The following is a 13,799-nucleotide window of genomic DNA, read 5'->3' on the forward strand; positions in this document are numbered from 1 at the left end:
TGCTGTGGAATTGCAATGAGTGTGACTGACGGTGAACTGCCCGATGGCGTTCCCCAGCGCTGTCCATGGTGCCGTCTGTAAGGAGGGCCTCAGATTCAGAGGAATGTGTCCATTCATCTCACCTGTGGAACACTGTCATCACTTTTTTTTCTAGGTTAAAAGGAGGCACGGGCCCTCTCCCACCATTCTGGCTCCATGATGAGCCGGTGCTCAGTCTCTGCCTCAGTCTCGCCTGTGTTGCTATGGGCTCTGTTACTTTACCACCATTCTGGCTCCACGATGAGCCGGTGCTCAGTCTCTGCCTCAGTCTCGCCTGTGTTGCTATGGGCTCTGTTACCTTACCACCATTCTGGCTCCACGGTGAGCCGGGGCTCAGTCTCTGCCTCAGTCTCGCCTGTGTTGCTATGGGCTCTGTTACCTTACCACCATTCTGGCTCCATGATGAGCCGGTGCTCAGTCTTTGCCTCAGTCCCCCCCATGTTACAATGACTCCACCGGCACCGCCTCCTTGCTGTCAGTCAGATGAATGAGCCTGCCTTCCATTGCTGGCCTCTCATATTACTCATATGGGGTTTCCCCTCTCCCATCTTCCTTATTCCCAGGTGTAGTAAAGAAAATGATTTAAAGTTTCTTCTTGGTGGATTTCATTTGCTGAGAATTGGTGCGTTGGTTCGTAATGATGTCCATTGCATTTTCAGTGCTCCTCTTAGGAGCCACATCTCAGCGGGTTTGATCTACCACAGTCGAGGTGCTTCTCCTCCTCCTATGGGCACTGGTGATTGACTGCCTCTGCACCCAGGTCATCTCACAGATCTGCTCAGGCAACGTAACACGCACTGCCTATCTGTATAATTACATTTGTACTGATATTTCAGCAACCAGCTATTAGCACAGGGGTGGGCGATTCTATTCCTGTACGGCTGGTGTTTGCAGGTGTTTTTGTGGTCAGAAAATTACAATGGCCAAATGAGCTAATTAGCTGAATACACTTCTGCTGGTTTAATCGTAGATTAGAACACAGAATTATGTTTCATGTCGGGGCACAGGAAGAATCTTCATCCACAAACCTATAAAGAAATATAGCTAAAATATCAGCAACTGAATGAGCTCATTAATTGAGAGTAGAAGTTGATGTAGGAAAAGACGAAGCCCTCGTCGCATTGGGATTAGGATTTGGGGGTATTTGGGTGTAAAATGGCTGATGTTCCCCTTTAGGAAGATGGGTACTACTGCGGTGCTACAGTTTCACACTTATTTCAGAGTTCAAGTCAACATGGTTGGGCATTGGCCCTATTGAATACTTTCTTCATGCAGTCATAATGAGCTCAAATGCCTGCCCTACCTTGAACACGGCGATGGAAGGGCACATTGCAGACTCCGCCGAGATCACAGCATTGAGCTCGGATGAATTATTTCAAAGGCGCTTGATTATAAAAGGGCAGACTGAATTGAGTGACATTTCTGCTGCACTTTTATACGGAGGGAAATAAAAAGCTGAATATCTGAATAAAAACGGTGTAATTACAGCTTCTGTGGCCACACATTCAACAGAGTTCTTTTCAATTTCTGAGAAATACAAGTGCATATTTTAAATACTGTAGATGCACACGCTTGCATGAACACTGAAAGCAATAAGCAACGCTCTGGAAAGAGGGGGACGGGGAAAGGGCTGGATGTCATTGGTGGCAATCACAGTACTCAAAATGTTTATTATGATTATGTTTGGTTTAAGTCAGACATAGCAAAATGATCGCTTTTTTTTTTTTTTCAATTTCAGGGTTTGTTAAACTGTTTGGTCTCTGTTGTTGTTGCTGATGTTGCTGGGAGATAGTCAAAAGCAATAAAACTTCAATAAAGGCAGTGAGACAATGCAATAACATTTTTGTATTCTTATCATAAATATATAAATGATAAATATGTTATTTTTTCAGCATGACTAAGGGCTAAAACTGTACAAATTAACTTCAGAAAACAAATTAATATGTCCGTTATAATACAGCACATACCATACTGTAGGTCCGTTCTGTCGGATAGACGGCCAATGGGATTAACAAGAACCTACCTCAGAAAACTTTTAATACAAGAAAATTGGTGAATGTGACCGGTTCTCTTACATTACTTGTAACAAATCTGTTTGTAAGTGTGGTGCTTGCATGAGGCCCATTGTGACTATGGACAGACAGACATTACTCAAATTTAACATGTCCATGATGCATTTCAAGATATACAATATTCATAGCCAAAGCATGCCTGGGCTGTATTCATAAATACTGCAGACCTAGGCATCATGTATCAAAACCTTAGTACACTATGGTAACATCCTACAGGGTACCTTCTTGAAAATCTCTCTACATTTAAATGTTAGAGAAGTTTTGCCATATGTGTTGGCTCAGTATAAAAATAGATCAAACATGGTTTAATATTTATAGATGTAATCATTGGTACATAGCACACAGCAAGCAACCTTATTAAACTTGAATAGGCAAATGATTGCCTATCTTCATTTTAATTCATAATTGCCATGCTGTCTATGGGTTTGCTGCAAACCTTTTTTTATTAGGTTTTCAATTTAAATCACCATGGTAATTTATCTGCATGTTCGCCAATGCTGCAACAAATACATCTGTATCCAAAATTTATCAATGTCTGTTATTATTAATATTAAACATTTTCCAAACCAATGGAGTTCCAAGACATTACACTCAGTGAGCACATTATTAGATATTTATTAGACTTCTTTTTTAGACTTATAAAGTCGTCTGCTGCTGTAGCCTATCCACTACAGGTTTGACGCGTTGTGTGATGCTCTTCTGCATACCACTGTTGTAATGTGCAGTTTTTTGCATCATTCTCTGCAAACTCTGGAGACTGTTTTGCATGAAAATCCCAGGAGATCAGCAGTTTCTGAGATACTAAATCACTTAGATCACATTTCTTTCCAATTCTGAGGCTTGATTCATATTGATTCTGGACACTTACTGCAGGTAATATATTAACCGATATGGTCATGATGAGCCCTGTAAACCTGTCCAGTATGTTTACAGAAAGAGGTCAATTAATTTCAAATATATTATCTTGAATCAAGTTGAATCAACGGGCCCGATGATAAAAGCACAAACGATAAACACACTCTAGAGACACACACTCTAAAAAGTAAAGGTTCAAACCTTGACGTTCATTTAAGAACCCTTCCTCTGTCACCAGTTCATATTTTAACCTGAAGGGTTCTCCTAAGCATCCTAGGGTTGCTTGAAGAACCTTGTTTTTAGTTGTTATTTTTGGGATGTCTTGATTTCTGGGATTCATTAATTGAATTCATTGTCATGAACTATAGATTTATTTATATGTACTCATATTTGTTTAATATTACATGTTATTTGGCTGATGCTTTTATCCAAAGTGACTTACAGTTCATTAGACTAAGCAGGAGACAATCCCAGCTCAAGAGCCCAACAGCAGTGTGGATGTTACCGTGGCTCCACCTTGCGGGTCACAATCATGTTCCTTAACTTCTAGGCTTTCCGAAAGGTTCCTCAGAGAGCCTTAAATAAGGGTTCCTGGAGGCACTTCTAGGGGTTCCACTGGTGTGGCAAATTGAGGAACCCCTCTAGGAACGTTTTAGAGTGCACAAGCATCAACCGGTATCCTTCAATGAAAACTATATTCAAAATATTATGGGTATGTATTTAGAATTTGTATTTTGCATCTTGGTTACTGGCTATAGTCTAATATGCATTGATTTAACGTTAGGCTACTCCCCACTTCCTAGCACGCCGGTCTGGTCCTAGGAATGTTGTTTGTTGGTGACTACATTACTCATATTAATCAGGATAAATTGCCAAATGCATTAGATGACTATCCAGAGCGACATACATTGTGCATTGTTGTGAAATCCAGCTATGCCAGCTTAGAAGTTCAACTGGTCAAGTTGGTCATAAGCAGGTCTAGCTGGTATGAGCTGGTCAACTAACCAGTGCTGGTTGCTTGTCTAAGCTGGTAGCTGGTCAACCAGCTGTTTCAAAACATAGCTTAAGCTGGTCAAACCATGACAAGCTGGGAGGTGGTCTGAACTGGTGAACCAGCAACCAGTTTTTTAAAAACCTAGCTTGTACTTCTTTTTTCAGCAGCGTCTGAATAGGACTGTCTGCTAAATAAAGGTCATGTGTAACGTCAGCTGTGATATAAACTAATAGCTAGCCTAGGTCGGTAGATGAGATGTTTCTTTTTTAGCTAATGGATTGTAGTTCCCAATATGCTGCAAGATGACTTTGCTAGGTTCTGCAATCTCCTGCATGGCATTCCTCCAGCAAATTCCTCTGTTCCACTTTTTCGGAAACAGTGTCATGCAATTTTAGCAGACCACATCAAGTTAGTCCACCGCTTATAAGCTTAGCTTCATAGCTGCTACCAACGTCAGGCATCAAGAAATTGTCCCAGTGAATTAAATGAAATCAGTGGTGACAGTGCATGGAGGTAGGGGACAACATGCTTACCATTTGCTTGTTTGTTTATGAAAACCACAGGCCTCAATCAAATGGTTTCTCAATTTGTCTTCATTCCCAACAATGCAGTGTGGCAGCCTCCTCATGAGACACGAGCAAGTCCCCCAATGTCAAAACATACCCCAACACATTCCTTTCATAATGACGTGAAGCTGTCACAGGTCATTGTTCGATACTCGTAGCCCTGGCATTGACACCACAGCGATGAATGTACAGCATGTCTTCAATGGCACTCTGTGTAAGTGGCTGGGCTGATTGTGACAGAACGTGTTACAGGTGCACAAATGTCAGCCATTACAGAACGCAAGTTCACAGCAAGCCGTCTTACTGCACTGTGACATGACGTGTCAAAACCCATCGGGGCTTTTAGGCGTGCTGGTTCTGGAGACGAGAAGGACGTGGAGGGTCCACTCACGCCGTAGTGTACATATTCACAGGGCACTTTGCACTGATGCCGCTGGAGAAGATGGGCTGTTAGCTCATTGAGTAATGGCCATTTTTAAAAATTATTTTAGAGCTGTGTGCATTAATAACCAAATATTGAACGCTGTAATTCCTCTGTCAAGCCCTTTATCCTGGCTAAGAGGAGGGCGAGTGCTCTCTTCCAGGGTTGCCAGATGCTCAAATTATTCCCCCCCCCACCCGGTCCCCCGCCGACTTCAATCGACTCCCACACTGACTTCCGACAATTTGTCACCCGTGCCTCCTTTTAAGATCCCGCAACCATCTTTGATTCCCATACTTTTTTTACTGTAAAACATCCCAAATTATTATTTTTTTTAATCCCCTACATGTAGGGTCGAATGCCCTTGTCTGGCAACCCTGCATGCTTCACTCTTGCCCGTCTGCGTTTCCAGAGCGATATGGTAATAGCTTTCACACTTGTCAGCCTCGTGCCGTAATTTACGGCACAATATCTCCATCTGTAGCACGGAAATGTACAACGGCGCATTAAACTTCTCAGCTATAAGAGGCGCATTTTTTTTACATATATATTAGAAAATGGCCGATTAAAATTCATGAGGAGGGTTTCAATTAATTCAGGTGGTGGTGTCGTATTTACACGCGCCACGGTTTATGAAATCCTGGAACGTAAAAAGCGGCTCGGAATGATGACAGGTAATGAGTATTAAAGAAGGCTTCATCCTTGCCTGTGATTGATTTCTCTCTGGCCAGGGAATTACCCTTTTATTGGGAACGGTGTCCTCTGCAATTAGTACTACAGACTGCACTGGCCTAACTAGGACAGGAGCTAGGGGGTTTGTGGGGGGTTGTGGGCGGTTGGGGGGGGGGGGTTAAGATCTGAACAGAGAGCTATGCGCAGGGTAAAGCAATTGTTTCATCATCAGCACCTCAATCGGATCATTTTCCTCGCCCAAAATCAGTTCATACTTGCAGCACGGACACCCAGCCATCATTTCCATATAATAATCATACTTATTAATTTGCAATGCCCGTTCAATAAGGTTTCTTCAGGTGAGGAAGCTACAGCATCCTGGAGGCCAGATGCTTTTTATTTTCCATGCATGATTCATAAAACAATAAAGGAATATGAATTATTGTACGAGCGCGTGTCAACAAAATCCATGGCGTGTTATTATTCTGTCACTAGTGGAATGTATGTAAGCCGACATTGTCCAGATGCAGACATGGATGTGTTCGCAATATTTCATGCATTTTAAAAGCGCAGTTCTTTTGATCCTCCTTAACCCTCAAGCAACCAACATCATTCGCACACACAAATGACTAACTGGGGTCACATATGACCCTAATTTAAACTAATGAAAAAGAAGCCACGATCAATTCAAAAACAGCTTTTTTATTCAAATGAAAACGTACATTCTGTCTTGGAATTTTTAAAGAACGTCCCAAAAAAAAAGGGTTAAGACGCATGCTGCTGCTCTCTGTATGTGCTCACATTTCCCTGTTCTCACATACAGGGATCGGGTTCTGTTTGCCATAGATAAGGTTGCGGCGTCGGTAACCCGGGGTGTGTGTCTGGGTGTTTGTTAGACACAGTAATGACAGCCCGGAGCAGATTGCAGGGATAGGTAAGGCCAATCGCGGTAATCGGTCGGAACGTAATGATTCCCGGTGAAATTTGAGGGCGCGGACCGTAAATCACTGCCGAAGAAGACGAGTTGTTTATTCTCGCCGTCAGCGCATAAATATTTCATTAAGTCGTTATTGGTTTCTTCGGAGTCGAGCTAACTCATTTCTCATTGCTGTCATTGTCTTTCCAGGAAGCCTCGTTAATTAACTGAGTTTCTTAATTAGATGTGAAACAATAAGCCGGCAGAGAAGCTGGAACAACCGCCACGTTCCCACTGCGCTTCGGAGGAAGGAGGGGCGGGGGGAGGGGCGGAGGATGGTTACAGTTGCAAGAGAAGCTCGCTTCCATTTTTAGGGAAATAGGCCAGTGGCACAAACACAACAGAACTTTAGAAGTGGAGCAAGCTTTGGACTTAAATGCAAATATTCACACAACAACATATCTCCTAGCATTATAAACGTTAAGTGAATTCCAGTTTCATTGTCTTCCAAAGAATCCAGACAAATAAATAAACCATGAAGCCAGACTCAGCGTGGGGACGTAGCTCTAAAAACTCTAAAAACAAGGCGCTGTAATTTTATGATACAATTTCCCATTTTTAGAACGTGTTACTTGGCCAGTTGTATGTGTGTGTGTGTTTTTTATTGTAGAAATTTTAAATATTAGAGACAGAATGAACACTAAAGAACCTGAGCCAAGCAGGTAAAGAAAGTACACAAAGTAAAAATTCATTGGTCTGGGGCAGCCTGTAGCGTAGTGGTTAAGATAAAAGACTGGGACGCGCCAGAAGGCCGGTGGTTCTAATCCCGGTGTAGCCACAATAAGATCTGCACAGCTGTTGGGCCCTTGAGCAAGGCCCTTAACCCTGCATTGCTCCAGGAGAGGATTGTCTCCTGCTTAGTCTAATCAACTGTATGTTGCTCTCAATAAGAGCGTCTGCCAAATGCCAATAATGTAATGTCTTGATCGGGCACCAGAAGCTTTTCAGCACAAATCCAAAAGGGAGGAATTACCCATTTCTGAAACCCTGGACCCATGTGACTCCATCCCTGCTACAGTCACCTACAATGTTTTCTCAATGTTACGGGGATGTTTTCTCAATGTTACGGGGATGTTTTCTCAATGTTACAGGGATTTTTTTTCCCCACAATATTACTGGATTTTTCCCCCCACAATGTTACTGGAATGTTTTCACAATGTTCCTGGAATGTTTTCTCAATGTTACTGGAATGTTTTGTAAATGTTAAAACATTGCCAGTGCTTGTTTTTGCAGCAACCTTGTGAGAGTGTTTTGTGCAAAACCATTTAGCATGCGCAAAACCAACAATTTAGCATGACCAAATATAGCTGCAATCAGCGATGTCGGGGGTCAAGTACCAAGGGTACAAGCCATAGTCATTCCACAATGCACATTATCATGGACTCCATACCTAATCCAAATACCATCCGTACCATCTTTGGTGTGCATTGCATGTAAGAGAGATCTGTAAATACTTTTGCAATTTCAAAGTGGTGCTGCAATTTTGAGCTGCAATTTTGAGTTACAATTTTGATATGGTGGCGACATGGATGGTGCAGTGGGTAGCACTGCCGCCTCACAGCAAGGAGGTCCTGGGTTCGAATCACCATCAGCCGGGGCCTCTCTGTTTGGAGTTTGCATGTTCTCCCTGTGTTTGCGTGGGTTTCCCCCGGGTACTCCGGTTTCCTCCCACAGTCCAAAGACATGCAGGTTAGGCTGATTGGAGAGTCTAAATTGCCTGTGGGTATGAGTGTGTGAGTGAATGGTGTATGTGCCCTGCGATGGACTGGCCACCTGTCCAGGGTGTATTCCTGCCTTTCGCCCAATGTATGCTGGATAGGCTCCAGCCCCCCTGCGACCCTGTTCAGGATAAGCGGGTTAGGATAATGAATGAATAAATTCGATATGGTGCTATAGTGCCTCCTCGGGTGGCAGTGGCATGACATTTAATACCTGATAATATTTTTATTATTATCAGGTATTAATTATTATTATATAATAATAAGAATTTAATTTGACCTACATGGGTCCCTCATCTACTTCTACATTTCAGAAAATGTAATCAACAACGGTTTAAAGCAGGTCAAATATTTAGCACAATTTTTGCATTATCATAATATTTAATTGTGTTAATAATCCTGGCAAAAACAATAGAGGTCATACGCTGTGCTTTTCCCCCTAATGATTGGTCATGGGATTGGTTTTGCAACAATCTTTCTTTTTCTTTTTTGTTTTGCGTGTGCTAAAAGGTCTTCATAATAAATTGGGCCCCATGTCTCCCCCGTTGTGACACAGAAGAGAGAAGCTGCTTATCTATGCCATCAGTATCAGTATTTTTTCCATAATCTTGGATGACAAAAACATTGAACGGCTGCATATTTTTTTCGCTAATATTAATATTTTTTAGTCTAAATCAATTTTATCACATCTCTGCATAGGTTTCAGCTCCATAGAATATGATCCTTGCAATTAAGACCAAAGAATTGAAATTAAATTGAAATGACAGTTCTATTCTATTCTTCGGTGTTGCGTATGTTTTACTATGCTGAAACCTACATTACATTTATTTAAAAATAAATGTAAAATATTTTTGGAATATATTTTCACTGCACCATTTATTACAGCAAAACCTTTTTTCTGCCGGATAGCAGCAGAACATAATGAAGATATGGAGATATCTCTCAAAGACAAAAAATGGATCTAGGACATTAAAGCATTGATATAAATCACAGTTCATTAATATCACTTGCATTTTTAGATGCAATATGTTTATCCAGGCACTCAGCGACACCATATTAGTATTTCTGTCAACAGGACTTTTCAGCGACTGGTGTTGGTGACCTAGATGGCATCCTGGCCCACCCATTTATCTTGGTTGAACCATCACCCCCAGCTGTGAATCTTTTTGACCAATTCTTTTGACAATCAATTTATGCTATTTACTTTTCAAAATTCAGGAGAGAAATCCCCCCCCCCCCCATTTCATAACCACAATGACAAACCCTCACCCATTTTGCAAATACAAGCCTACCCCCACCCCCCCCCCGCCAAAACACACACACACACACACACACACACAATCACCCGCCCCCCCCCCCATTCTACGCAAGCCCAAATATATGAATATTTCTGGCTACACTGCTGCTTTCTATCTGCTTTTTTCCAGGTTCCTTCCCATAGTGCAAAGTATGTCAAGAATTCTAAAACATGTGATTTCTGCCTTGTTCTTCACTCTGTTTGAAGTTGACAGGTAGCAGAGCTTGCCTCGTAAAGAGAGCCTGCAGAGACCATCGGTTGAATTAATAACAGCTCGGATCCCGAGCAGAGAGAGATTAAAAAGCTTTGTCAGCAGTAAGATTTAGTGTGTGGCGGGTCTCATAAACTCCACTCCACTTCCGAGAGCTTATGTTGCAAGCCCGCTCCTGCAGTAATATTGCCGGCTATATTAAATTGCAATAAGCTGGAGGTCTCGCCGAGATCGCAGGCTCATAAGAATTGATTCTCCCCGTACAGAAGCCCTGAGGAGGCGGCTCGAGGAGCGCAGAGTCAGGGCCCGTCTGGAAAGACCCTCCTCATGCCCCGCTTCCTGTACTGGAGCCAGTCGGACATCACCCCTCTCTGTGTACCACGGCCTAGGGTGAGGGGGGTGGGTGGGGTAACGGCTGTACCCGTTCTCCTTTGCGGGAGTCCCCTAACCTTTATAATAATTGTCACTTGTTTTTCACCTGTCTATCTATATATTTTATACCTTGAATTTTATACCTTAATCTAGGAGTTTTACATTTTGTCTCAGTACTGTAGTTCCTGAAGTTGTAGTTGTCTTGGTATAGTAGCTCCAGACCTGGCCTATCTACCTTGTGTAATGGACATATGTTCGTGGCCTTACAACCAATCATGTATAAATTGTACCTTATCTGACATGTTCGGCTGCTTGTTGTATGACCTTGATATGCACGTCGCTTTGGATAAAAGAGTCTGCTAAATTAAATGTAATGTACTGACAGATAATTCCAAAAGATGGGCCATGCCTCAAAGTCATAGAAGGCAAGGACAATGCCTTATAAAACCCCCACCCACACACACTTAATCCCATAACTAATAACTCTAAACTTTCTGCTCAGACAACGGAGATCGACAGCGCTGGCATGGGGGAAGTCTGTGGCCTGCCCTTCTCCCAGAACCTCTCCCTTTGCCACTCCAGAGTACGGTTCCAACCTTCATGTTCACTGTCAACATCTACATCAGTCTGACATGGCGAGATTGCCCCCAATATCCCAGCCTCTGGATCAAGAGAGCATTAGGAGTTGACAGGGGTCAGTAAAGGGGGCATTGTAGGTACCCAAGGGCATGATGGGAGCTTCACTGGCCATATGATATCTGTATGATGTCTCCTGACACTGAAATTACAGTATCACCATTCCATATCTTTAATGTAAAACATACTCGTTATCTTACCATGCGCTTCTGCTTCTGCTTCTACTGCTTCTTCTTGCAGTGCATTTACAGTAAGCGGCCAATTATAATTCCCACAAACAAGAGGATGGGTCCATTTTTCAAGTGGCTAATCTGAAAAAGTGTCTGAATCAGGCAAGGAGCAAGCAGAACATATTTACACATTGTCAACAGTAAATGGACAAAGCAAATATCTCCAGAAAAACAGTTCTGGTTGTTCTGTTACACCGTGGACTGCATGGCTGACCAGCACTACCCCTGTGCAGACTCATCTGTGGCACACAATATAAGCACAGCTGCCACAAAATAGAAAGATCATCAATAACAGGATTTATTTTTGAAAGGTGGGCTCATGCTCCTAGTTGCTTGGAGACAACAGTCATCGCAGGTGAACAACCTTAGAAATGCCATGCCATTGACAATGCAATTACATTGAACATTCTATGCCACCACAGATGCTCTCCGAACCTAGAGGAAGCACGACAATTTTAAGCATGATTCCTTTTCAGGCAACTCAGCAACTCTGGCCAGTCGTAAGACAGAATCGCAAACATTGTTGTGGTTATACATTCACTGCATTCGTTTAAAGTTTTAAGTTTTCAGCAGCAGAAATATAAATATGTAAAACTAATTCTTAAAATATATTTCCATACTTCTGTCCCTGAGCATTAATTTGGTTCCTCTCACTCGGTAAGAGGACTGTATATGGGCTGGTAAGAGGACCGTATATGGGCTGGTAAGAGGACCGTATATGGGCTGGTAAGAGGACCGTATGTGGGCTGGTAAGAGGACCATATATGGGCTGGTAAGAGGACTGTATATGGGCTGGTAAGAGGACTGTATACGGGCTGGTAAGAGGACTATATATGGGCTGGTAAGAGGACCGTATATGGGCTGATAAGAGGACCGTATATGGGCTGGTAAGAGGACCGTATATGGGCTGGTAAGAGGACCGGTATACGGGCTGGTAAGAGGACCGTATATGGGCTGATAAGAGGACCGTATATGGGCTGGTAAGAGGACCGTATATGGGCTGGTAAGAGGACCGGTATATGGGCTGGTAAGAGGACCGTATATGGGCTGGTAAGAGGACCTTATATGGGCTTTGTGGGTAGCTGATATATGTCTGCAGGACAACAACTTCTTCAGGACATTCCCAAAGCAGATCATGAAAGGCCCTCCTCCCCCTCCCTCTCCCCAGGCCTACCCCCCCCCCCTTCAGGTGTCCAGCGTAATGATCCAATGATTCATTTTTAGTGGCTACGGTCCATGACTGGGAGCCAGAAGGTTGGTGGTTCAAGCCTAAGCATAGCCACAATAAGATCTGCACAGCCCATAACCCTGCATTGCTCTAGGGCGGATTGTCCCCTGCCTATTCCAATCAACTGCAAGTCGCCTTGGATAAAAGCGTCAGCTAAATAACAAATTATTATTATTATTATTATTATTATTATTATTATTATTATCATTATTATTTCAATCTTGAAATTAAACTGAGGTATTCTAACCTCAAGTGTCCAGCAGACTGTCCAGTATTCAGCTTAACTGTACCTTTAGCCTTCAAAGCTCCCTCAGCTGATTGGCTATCATCAGAATGAAGCTTTTTGCCGACTCATCAATGGTAAGGACAATCAATTTCTTAATTACCCACAACCCAGGCAGTCACTATCCAATAAAATGTTTGCTTTGTCAGCATTTTTCAATTTCATGGTTAGTTTAAATATGCTGCTGTATGGATTCATCTGTGCCCAGCAGAGTTAAAACCCCTGTTAAATTTGCGATTTTTACAGTCTCCCTCAGAGGACCGAACCGGCAGTGGTAGGCAAATTCATTTGAGTGTTGTGCATCTGCTCAACCATTACATTTTTCAAAATATGAGCTCTTCTGCAGTTCCCTAGGTGCTGTGAAATGCTTGTCCTCCCTGATTCCATATTGTAAGGTAAGCTGCTTTATCTTATTGAATATGTTTTATTTTCACCACAAATAAAACCTGCCAACCCTCCAACTAGGCTGAATATTTCATTTCAAATTAAACACTAATGATGCCCTGAAACATTTTCCATCCTGGGACTCAAAGTGGTGATGTAAAAAAATTTAATCAACTGCTGATGATTTGTGTGGGGAACTCTTTGTTTCTTTTTCCAGCAGGGTATTATGACATACAGACAAAAGGTTCAATTTCATAGAAAACAAGACTTGGGTGTGAAATGAAAACTGGCAGTTGGGCCAGAATTTCACAGAATGTGTCATTAACAAGTCTGAGAAATGAGTGAGAGTTGGCATTCAGAGACTGTAGCTTTGCCATACATCTAAAATAAGCATGAAAAGACCAGAGTCCATAGTTATGGTATGAAAGAGAAAAGACAGTAGTTATCATTGTCTTGGTCTTGTAAACTGGAATCCCCATATTAAGAGGACCGTGAGCTGGGTGAAGGGACTGGAGCAGTGGGCTTGGAAGTGTGACAGGTAAACATGGCAACGGGGACTGGGAAACGCAAGAGAGCAAGACACGATCACAAAGGCAAGGAGCAAGACAATCTGCTATACACTCAGTGAGCACTTTATTATATATTTTTCAGACTTCTACTGCTGTAGCCTATCCACTTAAGAGTTATGATGCGTTGTGCGTTCAGAGATGCTCTTCTGCATACTGCTGTTATAATGTGTGCTTATTTGCGTTACTGTCACCTTCCTGTCAGCTTTGACCAGTCTGGCCATTCTTCTCTGATGGCTCTCATTAACAAAGTGTTTCTGTCTGCAGAACTGCTGTTCT

This window comes from Conger conger, chromosome 15 (assembly GCF_963514075.1).
Source record: "Conger conger chromosome 15, fConCon1.1, whole genome shotgun sequence".
Classification (NCBI taxonomy): Eukaryota; Metazoa; Chordata; class Actinopteri; order Anguilliformes; family Congridae; genus Conger; species Conger conger.